The following is a 9,033-nucleotide window of genomic DNA, read 5'->3' on the forward strand; positions in this document are numbered from 1 at the left end:
CCCAAGGCTGCCACATCCCTAGACTAATATAATTTCTTACTATGTACAAAATATGTATCCTTACATTTAAAAACAAGTAATCCCAGTCACCACTCATCAAAGAAGCATCTTTTGCACCCGAAAGAGACTATTACAAGCACTACAAATGGTCACGCACAAACATTGTCTGTGAATTGTCCAAGCATAATGCAACCTCTACATCTAAAGCTCCCAGAATATAGAACAAGAGGTAAAGAGAACACTAATGAATCTCTCAATTCTCATCGATGAAATCCCTCAAGAACAGAGGGCCAGGAACACAAAAGGTCACGAATGGCCAGTGTAGATGGTAAGAGTCTGCAGAATGTGGGTCCTTGGACAAGACTCCTATATTAAACTTCACCCATCCAGGGCTCAGAGAGCATTGGGTAAGAGGGGGTGTAAATATTTTAAGAGCCACAGAAGAGATGCATAACCATATGGAAATAGAGCCCCACATGCTCCTTGGACCCTGCTTATATGAACCTACAGCAATTGTGTCTGCATGCACAAGACCCATGTAAACTTAAGTGGACAAAAATCCAGCATAGAACTGGGGAAATGGGCAGCAGACCTCAATCTTAGCTGAAGAAATATTGGCAGCTGATTACTGCTGGGTGAGGAAGGGCTGATCTTCTTAAAATGAGAGACTCTAGATAGGCTGACTAGACCTCAGTAGACGAACTTGCACTGAGGACTGTCTGGGGGCACTCACTTGACATAATAGGCCTTAACACAAATGACAGAATGCATGAATTCCAGTGGGGTGGGAGGCTATGGAATGGTGCCAGTCAGCAAGGGAGCATAAAGATGATTAAGATTTACTGAGGTATTCTGTATGAAATACACAAAAATTCAAGAAAAAATTTACAAAAAAATCCTCATTTCACTGACAAAGACACACAAAGACCTCAAAGAGAAAGGATAGAAAAGTTACTCTTAGTAAATCTGAAGGCAAGCATACAAATCAGAGCATGTGTCAAAACTAGTCAAGAATAAAAAAGATCACTACATATCAATAGCATAACAATCTATCAGGAAGACGCAATGATTGAAAACACATATTAATCAAACACTGGTAGACCCAATTTCATAAAACTAACAGTATTAGACAGCTTCATATGAAGTATTTACGGGTATGGTGACTTGAACACTTGGTTCCCAGTTGTTGACACTGTTTGGGGAGGTTTATGAGGTATGGCCTTGCTGAAGGAAGCATATAACTGAGGTGGACTTTGAGAGTTCATAGCCAGACACTACTTCCAGTTCCCCATCTCTGCTCCCTGCATGTAGCTCCAGAGGCGATGTCAGCTTCATGCTCCTGTTACCACGCCTCCCCCATCATTGTGGACTCTTTTCTGGAACCATAAACCAAAATAAACTCTTTCATAGGTCACTTTTCATCATGGTGTTTCACCATAGCAACAGAAAAGTGACTAATACAGTAGATAACTTTAGTACCCACTCACGTCAATAGAAAGACCATCCAGACACACACATACACCCAAAATCAACAAACTTCAGAGCTAAACTGTACCATCGATTAAATGAACTTAACAGACATCTATAGAATAATCCATGCAACAGTTGGAGAATATAAATTCTCCTTGGCAGTCCATGGAGCTTTCTTCAAAGTAGAACACATCTAAGGCCATAAAGCAATTCATAAGCACAAAATGAAATATTTTTATATTTTATTAATTATGATACCATGAAACTAGAAATCAATTGCAAAGGAATCTATAGAAACTATACAAACACATGGTATTGAAGTCAGTTCTTTCTCAATTTCAAACTATCCACCTACTCTGAAGCAGCAGTGTTTCTCACAGGGACTACTGCGGATGCCTCAAAAATCTATGCAATAAGCTTTTGCGCTTTAAAAAGAAACTTGTTTCATTTGGAGTATGTAAAAAAAGAAATGCTTGCTTTGCTGCATCTATCTGAATTTTACCACAGCCTTCACAGTTCCATTACAGAAAAAGTTGAGCTAATACCCAGACACAGAACTTAATGAAATGGTAGAGTGAAGTCTTTACTGATGGTCAAAATTTTTTAATTTTGATTTATCTATTTTTATTTTATGTGTATGAGTGTTTGACCTGAACTTGTATAAATGCACCATGTGAATGCAATGCCCACAGATGTCAGAAGAGGGCATCAGATTCCCTGGAACTGGAGTTAGGGACGGTTGTTAGCTGTCATGTGAGTGCTGGGAACCAAACCCAGATCCTCTTAATCACTGAGCCATCTCTCCAGCCGTGATGGCCCATGATTTTTAAAAGTTATATTAAGCGGAAATTCTAGGTAATTACAACAATTTGCATTTAGTAGTTGGCCCCTTGTTTTCCATGTAATCTTCATCTTAAACACCAACAAATTGCAATGGTGTCCAGTTAATTTACTTTTCGGTGGCACTTATTCTCTCTACAACTGACACAAGCAGAAGAAAGACTATCCACAAGAAGAGAGGCCTGAACATTTCTACAATTCAGAGCAGCCAGTTTATTGTTTCATTAGGGTGAATACATATAAAATGCTATTAGATCTGTGCACTAGGAACTATCCCAGGTAAGATTATTTAGAAATTTCTTAAATAATTCATGAGTGTGAAGAGGTCTTTTATCACCGAAAGATGTTCCCTTTCATTACCATTCCCATTTGCTCACAGATAAAATCTATGAAGCTATAAATCAAAAGGTAGCCAGGAAAAATTAGAAAGGACCACTATTGAGGAATAAATGGCATTCTATACTTTCAAAGAAACTTTGTACGAAAATCACTATGAACGAACAACTTTATCACCTCTTAAACTATAAAAACCATTGATTTACGAGTAGACATAAAAATGTGTTTTCTCAAACATGGTCCTTGTCTGCAAATTCAGTTGGTCATCAGAGCATCACTACCTCCCAAGCACTTGGTATGTTCCCACACTTTTCTTTTGTCTTTTTGGCTTCAATACAAAGCCTCTTCTCCCAAAAGCAAGAGATCTGTCAATGGCTCTTTCCCTCCACTTCAAATACCAAATTTACTTACAAATACGACTTGTGAATGTCAACAAGTTCATCACCACCATACAAGTTGGAGATTTGTTTTAACTTGCTTTAACCGGCAACAAATGCAAAAGTACACCATTAAAGATTGTTACATTTAGCGATATATGAAAATAATCTTTGAACAAGATCTCCTTGAATCTAAGGGATATACTTTTTTTTTTTTGGTCTTTTTGAGACAGGGTCTCCCTGTAGCCCCAGCTGTCCTGGAGCTCAGTACGTAGACCAGGCAGGCCTTGAACTCCCAGAGATCCACCTGCCTCTGCCTCCTGAGTGCTGGGATTAAAAGCATGTGCCACCACGCCCGGTGAGATATACTTTTAAAGAAAAACATTGGGAATCATTGTTCAGAAACCTCTTCTTTCCCATGGACAATTACATGATTGAATTTTACAAATTTCTATTTTCTCTTGCTCTGTGTCTCACCCTGCCTCTGCCCTTTGCTCTTTATTATATGCGTATCCTTTATACATCATGTATGTGTTTCTCAGCAGTCTTTGATGACAATATCAATGAAAGATGACACATATCAAATTTTTAACAAAGCAAAGACTATGGATGTCATTTTATCAGTATTAAAATAAAAAATAAGCATTTAAAAGTTGAGTGAATTCAAATTTATTTTTTATTGAAATATGTAGAACTGCTCTACAGTTTATAAAGTATCTGAAGTCTAAAAACTTATATGCCAGTTAGTTAGCTGGAAACTAGTAAGTAATTTTTATTAAAAATTAGGCCTTGTATAATATAAAGATGATCTTAGACCTCACCAAACAACCCAGTGAACGAAGACTGAAGTACAATTTTCCATCACTGCACCAAAACCAGTTTAAACTAGCATTTTTTAGGTTACATTTATTCCAAAATTCAAGTTGAGATTGTAGGTACTCATAAATGTTGCCCTTTCTAATTTTATGACTCATAAGTCCCTCCACCACCCTGTACTTTACACACAACATGGAAGTCTTTTCCCACCTTTGGATAGTATTCGAGTAAAGGCCCGAGACAAGGGTCCTAGTGTGACAGTGGGTTTGGGTTTGAGGCATCATTGTCGTATGGTAGCAGAGCTCTGGACGGCAAGGGGCAGATCTAAGGTCTAGTAGCTCTTCATCTTTTTCCCTGGCTATTGCTGCTTCCCTTCTTGCTCCAAATAAGACTCTTGCCTCTCCAGTACATTCTATTAGTGACACACAGATGTTCTGGTACTTTCCTAAGATTTTTGGTATCTATTCACTAAGAGCGGCTGAGAGACTAAGAGTTAAGAAGCACTCTTCTCATGATCATATCCTCTTTCACACAATGATCAAAGTACCTACAGATATGACAGCAAGAAGATGAAATAATGTCAGACACTCTGTGTTGTCACGGACTCCTAACGAAATCCCCAATCCTTTTATGAGTATGTGTGTAAAAACTATATTTAGATCTCACGTTTTGTTGATGTTTGTTTCCTGAGTTCCTGTTGTTTGTTCAGATGAGGTAATGCTAAAAGATTCTTAAAATAAAATATAAGACAGTGAGACATAGGTATGTATCTTAGCTATTGAAAATAGTGCTGTAATAAACATGGCTATGCGGGTATCTCTTTTATACACTGATTTTATTTCCCAGGAATGGGATAGCTGAATCATACTATAGTCCCATATTTAGGTTTTGAGGGCTATCAATATTGTTTTCCATATTACTTTATATCCCTACCAACAGTGTCCAAAACTTCATTTTCCCATATTCTCACCAACATTTAAAAATATTTATTTATTTATTTTTATTTTGTGTGTGTACAAGTGTTAAGCCTGCGTGCACGTACACCCATGTCATGCAATGTCCGTGGAGGTCAAAAGAAGGCATTGGATCCCCTGGAACTGTAGTTATGGGCAGTTGTTAGCCACCACACGGGTGCTGGGAATCGAACCCAGTTCCTCTTCAAGAGCAGTCAGTGCTCTTAACAACTGAGCCATCTCTCCAGCCCCATCTCACCAGCACTTTTAATAGCAGTTATTCTAGCTGGAACAAGATGAACTCTGAATATAGTTTTATTTCCTTGACTCTTAATGATTTTTTTCATTTGACCATTTGTATTTCTTTTTAGAAATATCTAGTCAAATCATTTACCATTTTTAAACTGATTACTTGGTTTTGTTGTTATTTCTTGAGTTCTTTATATATTCTGGATACTGACTCTGTCAAATGAATAGTTGAAACATATTTTCTCCCATTCTATACATCATCACTTTACTATTCCCTTGCTGAACAAAAGCTTTTAAAAGAAAAAAAATACATTTATTTGTGTGTGTGCATGTGCGGGGGGAGAGGGAGATTCATCTGTCATGATGTGAGTCATGAAGATCAAGGGACAACTCGCTCGGTTGGTTCTCTCCTGTAACCCTGTGGTCATCAGCTTGGCAGTAGCACCACTCCCTGCTAAGCCACTCTAACAATCCATGATGCTTTTATTTGCAGGTAGCGTTTGACCATTTTTGCTTTTGTGTCCTGTATTTTTGGAACGTTATCCAGATAATTATTGTCTATACCAAAATCTTGACATGTTTTCCCTAGGTTTTCCTCTGATAGTTTCTGAGTTACAGGTCTTGTATTGAGGTCCTTTATACATTTTGAGTTGATTTTGTATAAGGTGAGAAACAAGGGTCTAGTTTAAATCTTCTACATGTAGATATCCAGCTTTCCCTAAGTATTTGTTGCACAAGCTGTCCTCTTTGCTAAGAATGGTTGTGGCACCTCAGTAGATAATTAGGTAGCTGTAGATATGTGCATTTATTTCTGGATTTTTTATTCTGTTCCACTGGTCTATGTGTGTGTGTGTTTATGCCAACACCATGCTACTTTACCTTGGCTGTCTGCTATAGCTTTATCATGTCTCAGGACTGGGTATTGTGATGTTTCCAGCTTGGCTCTTTATGCTTAGGATTGCTTTGGTTCTTTGGTATTTTTTGTGCTTCCATATAAATTGTAGGCTTGCCTTTTCTAGTTTTGTATTTTATAGAGGTTGCATTTAGCAAGTATCTACATTAGTCCTTAGCTACCCTCTGTCTTGGGACATCTGATTTTATGATTCTCATGTGTATCGGCCATTTCTGGACCCTCACAAGTTGTGGTTGTTGCTCTTTGTCCCTCAGATAAGGTAACTACAAACCTGAGGCAGGTACTCCATTCAAAGTGATGGCAGCTGTAGATTTGTGGCACCAGCCTCATGTGCATGTAGAGCTCAGGAGAGTGAAGCATAGATCTAGAATTTATGAGCTTGCTCCCTGCCTGCTGTTTCCTCCTTGTTATTTCTAAATGAATAGATCTCCATTCTTGATCTGCTCTTTTACTATGTCATAGACAGTCTAATATTTTCCTAAGGATTTCAGCTGCTAGGAACTAAGAATGATGACTGCGAATAAGCAGGCTCCCTCCTTGGTGTGTTCTTCTTTGTACCAGAATTTAACAAGGACCGTTAGGCACAAAGGCTCACCATAAGAGGACATGAGAACGTGTGAAAAGGGCTGTGTTCCCCTGTGAGGGCCTGTCAGTAAATGCCCGATCGCAATCTCAACCTCAATCTCTGTATGTTGTGCACACAAGTACTATTGGTATACATACACATACATACATACACACAAACATGTATTAATCTATTTATCTCTTACAGCACATTTGCGGACACAGCCGAGGATACTGTTTTCAATTCAGTTGACACACTGCTGCAGGATTAGAAAATATAGTAAGACACTATGTGGTTCAAATGAGTTCAAATTACAATCATTATTCAATTTATAAACTAGTTGATCCTTAACATTTTTCACATGGAGGGCTGGAGGTACAAATAAGTGGGTAGAGCACTTGCCTAGCATGCATAAGGTCCTAGATTCTGAGAAGCTGAGGCAGGAGGATGGCAAGTTCAAAGCCAACCTGGGCCACACAGTAAGATCCAGTCTCAATAAACAAACTAACAACAAAGAAAACAAAAGTAAGTAGTTTCTCCTACTGAACCTGAGCCAATGCATAGAATGTTGTGGCATTTATTTCAAATTCAGTTTGGTGCACAGGAGCCCGTCTCTCTTATCACATCTAATCCACTGCTTCCTAAGTGTCTCCTTCACCTCCATATTGTCACCCAACATGATTGTCTTTTCTGTTCCTCAGAGAGCATCTCATAGTTACAGTTGGAGTCCAAGGCCTCCCATCCGATGATGCTCTTGGTTTTGGGGCACCTGCTTCACCTGGTAGCAGTGACTGAGAGCAAGGAACCTGCTCTCTATGTTCCTTATCCATGTTCTTTTCCACTGAGGGCTCCTCTGCTCCCTGTTCCCTGGCATTGCTCCACATAGGATTCTTTTCTGCCCAGTGTGGTAAAAATTTTCTTTGAGACAGGGTCTCCTTTAGCCCCAGCTGCCCTAGAACGCACTATGTAGACCAGGCTGGCCTTGATCTCACAGAGATCCACCTGGTTCTGCCTCCCGAGTGCTGGGATTAAAGACATATGTATGCCACCATGTCTGGCTTCAGTGTGGTAAAATCTTATACACAGATAATTGGAAAATTTCCTGAAAGTTTTGGTGGGTGTTTTCTTAGCATATTAAGCACACTGAGAGGTTGAGAAAACATTCTTCTATGAGATGTACCTTTTTACCCCAGTTGCTCCAAAATAATAGAAAGGTACAGTTAAATGCTAGAGAGATCACTCAGAAACAGTTAATAAGTATTGTCATGCTCCTTTGAGAGTCCAAATCTCAATCTCTCTTTCTCTCTGTGTAGACAGATGTCTATGGGTACATGTGTTGTTATATGCATATGCACATAAATAGCATATATTTACAACCATATATTTTTCTGAAATTCATTACTGATGCATTTAAAATATTTTGATTTATTTTTATTTTATGTGTATGAGTGTTTTGCCTGCATAGTTAGTGCACCCATGTTGTGTAGCGCTTATACAGGACAGAAGAGGGCGTCAGATTCTATAAAACTGAGTTACAGATGGTTGTTAGCTGCCATGTGGGTGCTGGGATTTGAACCTGGGTTTTCTGAAAGAGCAATCAGTGCTCTTAACCGCTGAGCCATCTCTTCAGCTCCTACTGATGAATTTTTTGATATATCAGTATATTTTTCACAGTTTACCCACAGGTCCATGACCATGTACTCATACAAAGTCATTCTGGGAGATGCTAGAGGATTTAAAAACACATATGTCTTCATAGATTTAACTTTCTCACTGAAATTTTCTGGAATTATTCTACTAGTTATGAACTTTGTAGCCTTTATTTATATGTAAGTGTTATTTGAAAACTCCTATATACTTATTCTGCAGAAATGATTCTTCATATGTGCAATAAATATTTTTTAAATATTTATTATTTTTATGTCTTTCACATGTGTGTAGGTGCCTGTGGAAGCTTGGGATCTGGAAGTTACAGGCAGATATAGGCAGTTCTGAGCCACCTGACGTGGGTGCTGGGATCTGAACTCAGGTCTTTTGGAAGAGTAGCCAGCACTCTTAAACCACTGAGCCATCTCTCCAGTCCCTTATAATAAATATCCTAAATCTATGAAAGCTTCAAATTCAAGGTATAAATCCAATTTGCTGTTATTAACCCAACCACAGTGTAAAAGTAGTTGATGAACAAACTTAAAATTTGGCTGCAATTTCTAGATTTGATGCCTTCTAGCTTTATCATCTAAATTTGTTATTCTCAAACCCATCCATTGGCTCGTTACTTTCACCATCAAAGATCCCTTCTCTTCTTGCACACAGGGTTGAGCATCACAAGGCAGGGGCATTTCCCTGACATCTGAGGATTTTGAACTTTTTTCATACACTTATTGGAAATCTGTACTTATTGATTTGAGAATTGCCTTTCCAGTTCATTCACCTACTTATTAATTGGATGATTTTTTCTGTGTTTAATTTTTTGTGTTCTTTATATACCATGCATATTAATTCCCTGCTAGATGT

The sequence above is a fragment of the Nannospalax galili genome, unplaced genomic scaffold, assembly GCF_000622305.1.
Source record: "Nannospalax galili isolate Female #2095 unplaced genomic scaffold, S.galili_v1.0 scaffold140, whole genome shotgun sequence".
Classification (NCBI taxonomy): Eukaryota; Metazoa; Chordata; class Mammalia; order Rodentia; family Spalacidae; genus Nannospalax; species Nannospalax galili.